We start from the raw sequence: 14652 nt of genomic DNA, 5'->3' as shown, positions 1-14652 counted from the left end.
CGGGGCAGTAGGATCGTAAAAACGATGCTCGTTAGAGGCAAAGTTTTATGCGTTTTATTACACGACCCACAGAGGCATGTTGCGACCTCAATGTGGCTTTTTGAGAACAGACTTAGTGTTGGTCGCCTTTTTTGGCTACTTTTATATTTATTTTATTTTAGATATATTAAAAAATTCTATAACCTATTTCTACTTAATCATTGATGGTTATAAGTTAAATTTCAAGATAAATAAATACGTTTTCCGGCTGGAAAACTAAAATCAACTTTATTGCTATTTCTCGTATTCCCTTGATGTATTTCTTGCCACTTTAATTTTATTTCTTCGAAACCATTTGGCATCACTGAGCAGGTCCTTCGACGTTTCCCAACGCACGTAAAACCAAATCAGGCGAATGGACAAAACGCAAAGGGGGACTGGGAGACTGCCTATAGCCAGTAGATTTTTATCCAGACCGAGCTGCATGATTGCATTTTATGTTTGTCTTAATTTTTTATGTCTACTTTGCGAGTGCGAGGCCATAAATAAAGCAACAATCAATTTTCATACGCACTCTTGTGCGACATCGCTGCCTTGCCGGGGACACACACCACTCTCGAGTCATAAAAAAAGGCAAAGGAAACCGAATTGTAATCGTATATTTTAACATAATATTATTGCACACCCAGATGCGAACAAAACTGGCATTTGCAGGGCCTACACGGCTCGCTCCTCGCTTCCTGCTTCACTCACTTAAACATCATTAAATATGAAAATTCATCTGCAATTTATCAATTATTTATTTATGGCAATGTTCCCTTTGCATTTTACGCATGTGTTAATGAATAATTTTCCCGTTTTTCCCCCTTGTTTTTTTGCTTCTCTCTCTTGGCCATTGTGCGTGACTGGCTGTAAGTATGTAAGAGAACGCCTGTGTCCAGTACGGCTCTGTTCAATCAATTCGAATTCGCTTTTGCATTTTTATTGCACTTTGGTAAAGGAGTAAAAAATAAAAGGAAAGGGTAAAGCTGTCCGGATTCGAATATGTTATACCTCTTACAAATATTTCCAAGTTAATTCTTCAGGAGGAATTTTTAAACATTTTATAACTGTGATGCTAAGCTAATGTTCCTTTTGATGCTAAAGACTAATTAATTCCCTATCTTTATTGTTAACAAAGTTAAATATACTCGCCTGTGGATGCTTACCAAGAATATATACCTTTGTTTTCGCGATCGGAAATACTTTTTCTACCGTTTGACTTATAATACCCTTCGTCCCCATGCTTTTACCCGGTATAACAATACGATTCGAATGAAAATCAAGCTCGTCCTGGCCCACACGCATATCTCAAATGTCGCACATTAATGCGCATGAAATTTTCGTTGTTGTGCGCTATTTTTTATTGCACAAAAGAGCAGCAAATTGCATGCGGGCGGGAATGTGTGAAGACAGCAGCTGCCAACGAGTTCAAGTACTGTGTGTACCCACCGGCAGGACTATAAAACAAACTCAACCCGACCAGAATCGGTCATTGTTATATCGCATTTCGCTTTCTCTATCTGTGGACTGGGTCGTCATCGTCGGCGGCGGCGGAGGCGTTTTTCAATCAAAATACACACAATTTGCAATTTAAATGTTGATTTCGTTAATGCGGCGAATAACGCAATGGAATGAACACATATGGGCTGCTTCGGGCCTCGGCATCAGGTTTGTTATTGAACTGAAATGAATAGTTTATGTAGAGTCGGTACTTATGTGTCTGTGGCTGATGGGCCTGGGTTTGGTTTTGGGGCTTGGACTGGGGTTTGGGGATGGATAAGTGCCGCGGAATTTCCCTGCCTGGCTGCGTTTTATAACGAAGATGAATTGTAAATTGCATAGCAAATGAAATTAATTTTAATGGACATTGCTTATGTATTCGACAAATGCTTATTAAGCATTCATTATAACCGAACCGCACTTTTATGTGTGCGCGACGCAGTCGAGCCATAAATTGTGAGAAAAGTATTGCCAGTTAAGCGGCTTATCGCTGTTTGCAGATGCGTTCTCAATGGTAATTGAGTGCTGGTAAATCCATTTCAAATCCATGTCAACTTTTAATGAATTTAAAAAGCTTTGCTGTAGTTTTTGGTATTTATTTAGTAAAATCAATTACCTAAAAGCTTTGACCGTGTGAGATGCATATTCTTGATGTTTCAACCGCATTTGTTGCCTACTTTTGAGGGCATTATACAAATTGTGTGGTTTAACTTACAATTTAAAATAACAAAAGCTGTAATCTCTTTGCAAATTTAAGGTGTCATTGTTTATCCTTTTGTTTAAGGCACTCCAACTTCTCTTCTGACATCTCTGCTGCAGCTGCGTATTCCCAACACCCATCTCAGATAGAGTGCACTCCCTTCCGTAATTATTAGTCAGACCCTTTCCGCTGTTCCATCACCCATCACAGACCATTTGACAACTTACTCAACACTTTCCGTCCTCCGACTACGCAACTTGACGTGTGGGCAAGTGAGCGGGTGAACGGGCGAGTGAGTGAGTGACTGAGAGGTGAAAGGATAGGGAGGGATCGGAGCCTTGGCCAAGTCTTTGGAGCCCGCCATCAGCCATCAGCCAGTCAGGCAGCAAATGAGCAAAGGGAAAATTACATTTGGGACGCCGGCGTGTCGCCTCCATTGGCATGCAGCGCCAATGCACAAGTTTTTTCCGCTTTCCACTGCCAGCCATCGAGTGCAAATTAAACCGAGCAGCGCACGAGGTTAATTTCACATGCATTTCACTGGCAATCAGTGCGTGCTCCACTCAACGGGTAATGCTACACGTTGAGAAAATATGTTAAAATAATATTTATTATTTAAATTTTAAAATGATAAAGAAATTTTAAGTCCTGTAGAAGTAGCCCTGCTACATAAATGTTGTTTTTTTTTTTTACAGAAAATGGAATTAAAAATATGTAATAAAATCAAAATATTATTATAATACTTTAAACATCATATAAAATATATTTATTTTATATTTTCACTTAATACATTCGTTTCAGTTAGCTAATTTTTTTTCAGTGTGCAACTGGTGTTGGTGGCATTGCCCCCGGGTGGCGATGGTGATGCTGCTGCTGGTGGCACTTAGCCCAAGCTACTTACACTGCGCTTTGACTGGCCGATTGCTGGGGATGGGTGATGGTCTGGTCGTGCTCTAATCCGAAACTCATTTCCCTCCCTTGGTCGGAAATGAAACCCCCATCGGGAAAGGAGCTAGGGCCAAAGTGCAGTTCGCTCGAAGTTTCTTCGTGGACCGTGGTTAAGATAATTGCGTGTAACAGGTGTGAAAGACGGAATTTACAATGGAGATAGTGCTCTCGAGAAAGCTTGAGAGGGTTTCCACCAGCAGCTACACAAATTAAGTTCAAGTTGTTGCATTTCTTTGAGAGTTTATGCAGTAGGAAAAATGAACTATAATGTCAGACATCAAATTCTTACAAAACAATTAGTAAATCGAAATTAAAACAAATGAATAAAATGCGTATTTATCTTAAAATTATGATTTAGCTATGGAAATAGTCATAAAAAGTATCGAAGTCAAAAGAACATTTAAACTTTGTTATTTTTTATAGCAATTTATAATTTGTAACAGTAAGAAAATATCTATAATTACTTATCATTTTTTAATATTTCTTTAGAAAGTAAATTTCTAAAAGGAGGAGTCATAATGCCTTAATTACCAAAGGACCTACTGATTTTATTCCAATTATTTATCGCTGTGTATAATCAGCAGAACTGCCATCAAGAGGCACTGTTGGTTTTTCGAGGGCAATCCTAATGGAAATTATTATTCATGCATATTACGCGACAAACGCTATCTGAGCTCCCCCAGAATTCGTTCATCTACATATCTACAATTCATTTGCAGCGCCTCGAGGGCCGCAAATTCCGTTTGTGTCATGAGTTTTGCCTTTTAATTAACACTGCCATACAACAACAACAACAAGTACAATATTCCGGACCAAAGTCGGAACTCAAAAAAGTTCGTAGCTTATGCGTTTTTAGTGTCCCTTGCCCGGGTGTCGTCCTGGCGCACTACATTCTCATTAGGCGCTAGGTGAAACGAAGAAAAATTGCTTTAGACTCTCCCTTTTGGCCCTCTTTTTCATTTCGTATCTTGTGGATACACGCAGTGCGCATGGTCCAATTAAATTATTGCCAGTGCTGTCGGCTAATAGAATAAGAAATCTTCTTTCTGCCAGCGCCACGCAAAAAGCATATGTTAATTTGCTGCTGCCACTGCTACAGCCGCTCCTCGAGGGCAAATGTGGGGAGGGCGAGGGATATAAGGTCCTGGGGCTCATTAGGATGCCCTTGCCACGGCGGCACTTGAAAGGGAATTTTTAATCCGAGCGTGCGAGTAATCTTCGTAGAAAACGGGCCTGCCCTGCCCAGGCACTGGCACTGGCACTGGGACTGGCACTGGGACTGGCACTGGGACTGGGACAAAGTTTGTCATTAGGTAAATGTGCATTGCCGCTCCAACAAATCGCAACAACTGTTAATGTTAATTATATTACATTTATTCCCCCACACAACACACAAAGCAGCCTTGGGCCGTCTGAAAGTTGTGAACCCTTTTAATGGATCTTGCTCTGCTGAAGGTTTCAGTTTGTATTCTCAAACAAACAAAGGGTCGAGCAGAAGCAGCACCTGACCCGCAGCTTCAGCTAGGAGAAATGCAAGTAAAATTAAGAGAGATTATTTCACAAGGTCACTAGAAAAAGGATAAATCAAGTCATATCTTTAAACAAAAAAAATCAAAATCTTATGATTAAGATTTAGAACTTGAGACAAGCTTTACTATATATATAAAGTTTTTACTTGGTTAAATCTCTCTCCGCCTTCACACACATCCTTGGAGGCGTGCCACATTTGCATGCAGCACCGTGCATAGATGCAAATGAAACATAATGAAATTGTTAAAGTTAGTTCTACCAAAAGATAAAATTTACATTTCTCGCTGACAATGAATGGGTTTGGCAAAGAAGGAGGAGATTTGCCAGAAACTTTGACATTTTTATGTGGTTTGCATTGCATTTGGTCGCGATTTGCTTAGAAATTGTCTAAGTCTTGACACTTAAACGTGTGGCAAACATTTCCCCCCGACAAGTTCAGGGAGCAGAGGTTGAAGGCAACGCAAACTTTTGTATTTGTAAATGCAAATACGCAGTGACAGTTTGGGATGCACTGGAGCATGTGGTGGCAGGAAGCGAAGCGTGATGGCTCCCGGAATATTTAGCGGAGACATCCGCGGGAAATGAAGAACGTGTTCGGAATGAAGTTGATCAAACAATGTAAGAATATTCTTACATATTCTTATACCGGGTTTAGCAATAAACAAGTTTAATATTTTAAGAAGGAAATAAGTTTGCTCACGAGCTTACGTGAACTGTTAATAATCCAACTTCATGGTAGATCCTTGATTAATTAGCATTAATATTTCTTTCACTTTGTAGTCCATGTAATTGGATAATTCAGTTTGAATTGCAAAAGGCTTAATAAAATTCCCCATAAATCCATAAGGCCCCCTTTCGTTTGTTGAATTTACATTTTCAGATAGACGTTTATTGACTTTCCACGCCATTTGGCAAGTTAATACGGTTTCCTGAATTCTGCAAACTATATATTCAAATTTAATAAGTTCAGTGGATCTGCTGATTGGGCGTGAGGGGTTTTCCAATGAAAATTGTATAATTTGTTAATTGCGAAAAATATAATAATATTTAACGCTTAAGTGCAGGAGGATATGGGCTGGCTATGATTGAATGTGTCCGAATGCAAATTTAATACTTTTTAGCCGTGAATCGATTCGTATTCCGCCACATCCCACCCCCTGACCATGCCTCATATTGCTTAATATCCGTTTCAATTTCGAGGCTGCACTTTATTCAGCATTATGGCGCATAAATAAAATCACAGCAAGAGGCCAAAACTGTCGGATGTCCCCATGGACACAGACAGACTGACCTCAGAGAAAATAGAGAGAAAAAAAATACCCAGAAACGGAGAGAGCCTCGAAAATACAGTGCGAAAAATTGTGCACATAATTTTTAGCCCAGTTGCACAATTTATTGTCGCTTGCAATTAGGCAAACTCGTAAATTGTCCAGAACTGTCGCAACGCACAGGAAAATAAATAAAATTAAAGAACAGCTAACGGAAAAAGCGTAGCACAAGAAATTTATTTAAAGGAAACTATAATTCATAATTTGTTGCCACTGTACTACAGCTTTGTTGTTGCTAGCTCCTTATGAGCAATTGCCGGGTCGTGGCAAAGATTCACGAAAGGATTCTTAAGATCCAGGAGCCAGCAATAAACCGCTCCAAATAAATAAATACACTCACGCCCGGAGCACGATATCAAAAGGCAAAATGTGTAAATATGCTTATTGTAAGCCCGGGCATGTTTGAAAATCTTAAAGTATCCGACTTTAGATGGTGATACATATATCCCCCATGCCAAGGGGAAGCTGGCCGCCCAGAAATGCAACACTTAAGGATTCAATTGGGGAGCTCAGCCAGTGTGTGTGTGTGTGTACTGTGTGTGTTAGTGGGGCTAGTTTACCTCTTCAACGGCATCAGACGAGAATCGTGCATTAGCGAAACAGTTTGTGGCAGTGGCATAAAGAAAGCTCCTTCCCCACTTCCTTCAGTTTATGTATGTGTTCTGGGGTCTTTGTTGTTGGTGGCAGTTTGTTGCTGTTTCCAGGTGTGTGTGCGTGTGTGTATCAAAGCACCCCGACGCAAACAACAAAACGGCCATTAGGTTGCACAATAAAAATGTTTAAAATACTATATGTGTGGAGAATTTGGTATGGTATGGATAAAACGAGCCAATGTTCAACTCAATGTTGAGTTAAGTTAAAACGAATATGAAATGTTCTGCAATTATAAATGGTTAACTAGAAGTTTAAGATATATTTTTTAGTTATTTCAATAAGAAGACTTAATTATTTAGATAAAATAAATAACATTTAAATTATATTCTTAGCATTAAACTCATTTTACTAATTAAAATTTGAATATTTTTAAATTCAAATGATATATAAAAATCTTCTCTTTAAACATACATTTTCTTCTCACACCGAACCACTTCATAGTCTTCTTTATTCTCTCTTTTTTAGAGTATCCTTTGCTCCCATTGTTGTTGGCAACAATTCGTGCCATTTTGTTGTGCATAAATAGCCAGACTGTTTGCACTTTTAGACGTCCGGTACGTGTCTTGTGGCCTGCCTCGACGGCTTAAAGCCCTCCTCAAGTGCCAGGAGCCAGGTCAAGCGACAGCGGCTTTAATGCGGCCACACTGCGTATACTCAACGCGCGAGCCACGGGGCCAAATCAGAACATCTATTTTGCATGACCGTCAATATAAAGACGCGGCTGCCATCGCAACAGCGCACATTTATGACAGGCGGCTCTCCTTTTTTGCCCATTAACCAAATGCGAAGCTGATGAGCAGCGGGACACAGTGAAAAATGGCAGAAACACTGCACTTGGAGGCAGCGTACTTAGCGGGAATACACTGAGGAAATAGTGATAGATTTTCCTAAAGAAAAGCCCAAGTCTTATGTATATTTAAAACTGTGAAATAAGAAATCCGCTAGACTTATTAAAGAATTAAATAAACAATATTAATAAACTCTTTTGCTGACATTTTCTAGCTGTGCAGGCGGCGATGGAAGGACAACTAGGATGGCTGCACTGCTGGATGGCAGGCAAACCAATGAGTGTCCTTTGCTGGCTAGATGGCTGCCTGGATGGCTGGCTGGCTGGCTGGCTGGCTCGATGGCTGGCCGGATGGCTTGCTGGCATAGCAATTGAAGTCGAGTTTGAAGTAGCATCTCGTTGGGCTATCAACGCCATCATTGCCATCATCATCAACGCCAGGACGAAGCCGCTGTCGCCGTGGCAAAGGGCAACTGGTAGCTGGGCTGGGATCCTTGTTGTTGTGCTTGTGCCGCTCCCGATGCAGCTGCTGTTTTTATTATTGTTATGGGCCCATAACTGTCAGCGCAATAAATTTTCCATTTTGCTCAAGCACCACTCTCATTACAAATGCAACGTTGTCGTTGTTGCTATTGCTATTGCTATTGCTTTGTCCCCCTGCTGAAGGATATTCAAGGAGCTGGCTGTTTGCAAATCAGGCGACCCACCAGCCACGGAGCGAGTGGGCGTGACAGTATCCTTCAGCCAAGGCCAAGGGTTAATTAAAATGCGCCAAATCAGCGCCATTAGCGCCTTCAATTTGTGGTCCATCACAGTCAAGTTAAGATCTTGTGGCGGCGTTTTCTCATTTTTTTTAAGGGTGACTAGCGCGGCTGTCGTTTTAATTTAATTGCGAGAAACGAAAGGACAACCGGAAATGCTCTCAGCGGTGCAGCTTTTGTGTACATAATAACCAACAACATAACCCCTTAAACTAGAGATGAGCATTCTTTTTAATAAAGATCAAAGAAGTGGCTTAAAAAGTGAGTATTGGTGAACTTAGAACTGTTTCAATGCTGTAAAGTAAATATTTGTATTTAAATTTTATCCTTGTATTATAAATGTCTTGATTTCTGTCACGGGACCATCTTTAATGCGGTTCCAGGATCTCATCCTTATTTCGTTTTCCTTTCGCTGCTGTTGCTTCTGCTTTGGTTGTTAGCTTTGCCGAAAATTCGCATCCGAGCGTGGAAAAACATGTCGCTTTTAGTTTCGGTCCTGCCGTGTCCTTGTTGTTTGCTCTCGTTTAGGCCGCTGGTCAGTCCGATCCACCGTCCAGCACGGAAGTTGCCCCCACCTCTTTTCTACTGGCCGTCGGCAGTTGGCATCCAAGGAAAACATGTTTGCTTGCACAGGTGCAAATTTGAATGTGTGTGTGTGTGTGATGGCGGCATGTTTTTTGGCCAAACACACACTCAATCTCACACACACACACACACAAGGATCAAGAGGGAAGCGTATATATAGAGAAGCGCCACATCTAAAATTCATTGTTCATAAGACATGAACGCATTTTGCATGGCCCAACGCATTCCAGTGTCGCCTGCAGGTGTGTCTCTAAACACTGAGAAAATAACTAAAGGATAACAAGTTTTCTAAACAATATATTATTATGCTTACATTAATTTTAAATATAAAAAAGAGAAATCTTTGTTTTTCCATATTAAACCTACAAGTCTTCTTCTCGTTGTACTAATTTGCTCGTCGCACAGTAGCGCCTCTCGAACAATTAGCGTTGCAAAAATCAAAAAAGTCATGTTCGCAAAAACGATTTTAACCATACTTATTCGACAGGAAATTTAACAAGGATTCAGAATCTGCAATAAAATCAATTTTAAGATTTTTTTTTGTAGAAGTTATGAGCATTTAAAGTTGAACTTTGTTTCGTATTTTGAATCATACAAAAAAAATGTGTAAATTGGTCGACTTTCAGGTAATATTACAAAAAAACCATAAAACCAATGGTCATGGTTTTTACTTTAAATGATAGATACATTCATAAACTATTAAAGAACCTAAAAAAAACGACACTTTGGTTTGGGCTTCTACAGGTAAATCGCTACCTGATAGGTGTCCATTTTTTCACCTTTTTCTGCCTAAAGTAGTCTATATCTTTTGACGCCAATGCCGGCCACTGACTACACTATGACTACAAGTTACGTGGATCTTTCCTGGACCAGAATTAACTTTCATCGGCTGCGTCGAGCTGCGTCTGCGGAAATGCAACGCAAAAAACCAAAACAACTCAGGGTAAAATATACCAAAATACCGACACAATTTCATACATTTCAAGAAATATACTAACTGAAGCGCGTGGCGGTTACACTTCCAATTAAAAAAAAAAAATTTTTTTTCACTTTTCAAATTATTTTTATTTGAGCAAATACATAAAAATAAACATAAAAAATTAAATAAAAATTTTTGTGTACAAATTGTTTTCATTGAAAAAAAATTATTTTTTTACTTTGATACCCTTTAAAAAGGCGTATTTGTGGGCGTGGTACTTTATGCAGTACATAAATATATTTTACAACAATTACCTGCCCAATGCCGTTTAAATTATTCGATTACCTTATTTGGTTCAAAAGATATGATTTTTGCAACGCTAAATGAGAAAAGGCGCTACTGTGCGTCGTTTTGATTGTTACTCGTTGACTGTCCTTCCACCCGTCCGTCAGCTCTCCACCACGTTGATTTTACTCGCTTATCTTATTTTGTTTAGGGAATATAGGGAAATAAGATAAAATAATTATTTTTAAATAAATACATTTATATTCCTATTATCCTCACCGTGTATTCCTCTCCGGCCAGAGCCTGTTGTACTTTTGCCGTATTCCGGCTGCGACACCCGTAGTGTTTACGAGAAGGTGTGCATGTGTGTGTGTGTGTCTGCCTAGCGACTAGTACAAAATGGCGTCATTTGGCTGCAGGCGCATTAATTAATGTTTTGAGCCGCAACAACATCAGCATCAGCAAACAACAACAACGCCAGTCCGGATAACAATTCATAGCGCACAGGTACTATATCAACAAATTCACGCAAGCTCCAAATTAAATATTAATTAAAGTGAGAAAATAGATTATGTCAATATTTTTCTTTTTTTTAGATTTTTGAGGTTCTGTTGGACAAATTCAAAAACAATTTAAACAGTCCCGCCAAAAGCAAACAAAAAACAAATTAGGAAAATATTTGAAAATATATTATAAATATATGTATATAGTTGAAGAGCTTTTAAAACACATTGAAATAGCGAAAATATAGCAAAAATTCATTGGAGCTGTATTAATCCACATTCTGCCCTGGGCGAGTGCTCAAACACAAATATCTAGGAATTATTTGATGCATTCCTGCGGTACGAATAAAAGAGAATTCCATCGCCTAGAGCTTTAGATGAAGTTCAAGCTTTGGTCAAGCGATCACACATCCTCATCCGCATCCTCATCCTAATTGCCAGCTTAGCTGGGAGACAAGGAGGTGGCCACAACTCACCGGGGCGATTTCCATTAGATACATTATACACCACACACACACACACCGAGCGGGCAGATGGCTTTCAATTTAATTGCCACAGGTAAGCAAGGCAACCAATTGGAGCCAATGTCTTCGACACTCAGTCAGGTCCTTGTGGTCCTTCCGCGCCCCTCTCCTCCCCCTGATTGCAATCACAAAACGCTGTCTCATGCCTGCGAAGCAAAGTCGAAGGATAAGACCAAACGCACACAATATTTCTTCATCAACAGCTTAAGGCGGCGGGCAGGCAATAAATTTTGCGCTGTTAATTTGTCACATGATTTTAGTTGGCCAATTACAACTATCGGACAACAGCACAGAGCGCCAGTGACAGGACAGGACGCACACACAAAGGATGGCCACAATGGCAGCTTAACTGACTGCCCAAAGCCAGGGGTCCAAGGGGTCAGAGGTCAGAGTGTACAAAAATGCCAACGGGGCAAGAAAAAAACAAAAGGAATACGGAAAAAAAAACCAGCAGACAACTGGAGAGCCACATAGTGACTGTGCGTGCCTTGGTATTTATCTAATTGTCTTGGCCTGGAGGATGTCTGCGTATTGGCCAAGTCTTTAAGGACAATTTTAGCTTGCGCAATTCCTCTGCTAGATAAATGTTTGTTCGTACATAAATATGCGAATCTAATGCGGCATTTGTGTGAGTGTAATTGCACGAAGTGTATCTGTGTTTGTGTGTGGGAAATTGATCCTGACGGTTTAATAAATATCCTGCTATGTAGCAGCAAGTAGCGCTGACGCACTTCCGTTTCCTGTTTATTGGCCCAAAAGTCAACAGACTACAACATTTTCTATACCCAAATTATGTGATGCTGTGTTGTCAATTTGGATTGTTTGATATTTGTAAAAATAAATTGTTAAATAAAAATAGAAAGTTGTAGTTTTTAATGTCCATATGTTTAAACATGAACTTTACCTTGGAATAAACAATATGTTTAAGGCAAAATATTCTGGTAAAGGCTAAAGCGATAGGTAGATTACATATAAATAAATAAATATTTTTATAAAATAATTAAAATCTTTCTTAAGGTTTATTCTTAATCATGGTTAACCCCCTAAAAAGTAAGTAGATACACTCGAGATCAAAGATTTTATTTAAATATCTTATAGATATTGTATTGTGTCCGATTTTGGCGTAGAATTGGTAACATCAATTGGACCTATTGCCGTCGCACAAGATACAGGCCTTGCTTTAATGTCCTTAAATAAGAAAATCACATCATTAATTTAATTTCGTCTCCCTCTCCCCGTGACAATTTGTCAAGTCCTGGGCATCTGGCGGCGGTATATGGGTACTTGGGCAGTGCATTTCAAATGAAATGTAATTGCTGTGTAAGCCCTACCCATTAGGGCTCTCGCAAGTGCGTGGGCCACACATAATGGCCATGCAAATAGTTTGAGTAGGCCAAAACAGAGCAGAGCCGAGTCAAAATTAATGGAATTGCATTCCGGCAGCATAACCCCGCTTTTGTGGGTGATTCCTAAGCGGACAACGGACTAACTTGGCCTAATTGTGAGCATGAAAAACATGGAAATCTATCAGTGAACGTAAAGTATTCAAAGAATAACCAAAAAGACTGAAAATCTGACTAAAGAGTTATATTTTTAAATTAATATTTATTTTCTTACATTTTTTTCGATATAAAACTCATAATCTTGATAAGTTTACACATGTTCTATTTGCATACGAACCGATATATCCTGCAGTCAGATATTGGATAAAACGCAATTTAAAGTCCAAGATATTGATATGCCGCTTGTATATATTGCATAAATACATATTCCGCACGGCTGACAAACTTTGTCCCCGGAAACATTCATTTATGAACAATTCGTGCATGCTCGATTTTCATTGAGCTCAAAGGATGCGCTGGCATAGGAAAAGAGTGGAAATTTATTGCCAATTTCTATACATCCCCGGTATTTACCATTGGCTGCTATCCACAGGCATGGAAGACCCCAAAATATAATTAGTTTTTCGATAGTAGCTGGGGACACGCCAAAGCGGTGCAACCGGAAACCATTTTATGAAATATTTTATTTAATTATTTCGAATATTTGAATCACTCTTTTTGCCCACATGCCATTGCATCTCCCAAGGGGTCGCCGAATAGTTTGCTTTGGTTCCGGTGGCCATCTCTGTGGGCCGTTGCTTTGCGGTGATAAAATTTTGACAGAGGTTTCGCGGCTCTCGTGATCCGGAATCCGGAATTTCCCGCCCCAGGTTGAACTAATTAGGCGGCGCACCAAAGCGAAAATTTAGGTATTAAAATTGTTGAAAGCTCCAAATTATATTTATGGATCGGGGCAATAATAACGATAAGCCAATGTGCAAATTGTTATGCCTGTGGTTGCCGGACCATCACATGGCAAATGTTGATTTACCCTGGCAAATCCTTGTTGTTTAATCTGTATCTTTATGTTGAAATATAGACAGGATCAGGATATATTATCGAAGAATAATAGTGTTTGAATAAAGATCTAAGACTGTGGGATAAAGAAATAGGTAGAAAACTCATTGAAATCATAAAATAAGAAAAAATATCCTGCTTTCGTGGGCTGAACTCTGGACTACTTCTCCTCCTTCACCTTCATAAACGCATCTAATCGATGGAAAAACACCGCAACAAACACTTCGCCATTGCAATTACCTGTGCGTTTCCATTGCACCTTGGAAAATAAACTGGGCTTGGGATTTCCCGGCTCAAGCACCCCAATTAATGTCTTGTCAAACCGTGCAAGCAATTTGCTCCTGCCCAATGGAGCACCACCATTCGCTGATTATTAAGGGAAATGCCAATAAATTGCAGCTTTGACGTGTTTGTCCCATTCCAGGGACTCCGATCCGTAACCGTGGGCTCCACTCCCCGCCGGAAGCATGTGCGTGAGCTAAGTGCGGGCAAAGTTCAAAGGCGAGTCACACGTTAAACGCCCATTAAATTAAGCTTCGATATGAATGCCCTCTTCCAATCCCTGCCCCATGTCCCTGTGCCTGCTTCTGCTTCTGCTGCCCCTCGAAGGGGTCACATGTGATTAGACCTGGTCGCGGTCACGCCAGCCGAAAGCCCTTGGTCTTCCCCTGTCCCCATTGAGCCATAAATATTGGTAACACAATCTAAGCTCTGTCGGGGTCAGGACTTGCGCTTGAGGTGCGAAAAGTAGCACCACCAGCCAGCACACACACACATTCACACACGCCATCTGGCTTAACTTTGGGCCTCTCCAACTGCCGCGCCGCCCCGCTTTAAATCGCTACAAAATTGGTTTTCAATTTTTAAACGCCTCTGCAGGCTATCGTCGGCGAGGAGCCAGGTCCTAGGTCCTCGGCCTCTACTTCTGGTCCTTGCGTGCCTTTGCGTCTTGTCCTTTGTAGACTTTAAGCCACCCAGCCGTATACCTTTGGATACACTTGGAAACTGAATCGGCTCAGTAGCCGATTAAATTTAAATATTGATTAGAATAAAATAAAGTGATTCTTCAACTCATTTTCTTTAACCTTTTATTATAATCTCTAAAGGAAATATTTAAAAAAGTCACTTAAAATTTATCTTTATATCGTCCTGTTTTTTTCTAAGTGCACCTGTGTGTTGCTGCTCTTATGTTTTATACATGATTTTTC

This window comes from Drosophila kikkawai, chromosome 3R, assembly GCF_030179895.1.
Source record: "Drosophila kikkawai strain 14028-0561.14 chromosome 3R, DkikHiC1v2, whole genome shotgun sequence".
Lineage (NCBI taxonomy): Eukaryota > Metazoa > Arthropoda > Insecta > Diptera > Drosophilidae > Drosophila > Drosophila kikkawai.
The sequence above is the reverse complement of the archived record's forward strand: the minus strand, read 5'-3'. Positions refer to the sequence as shown.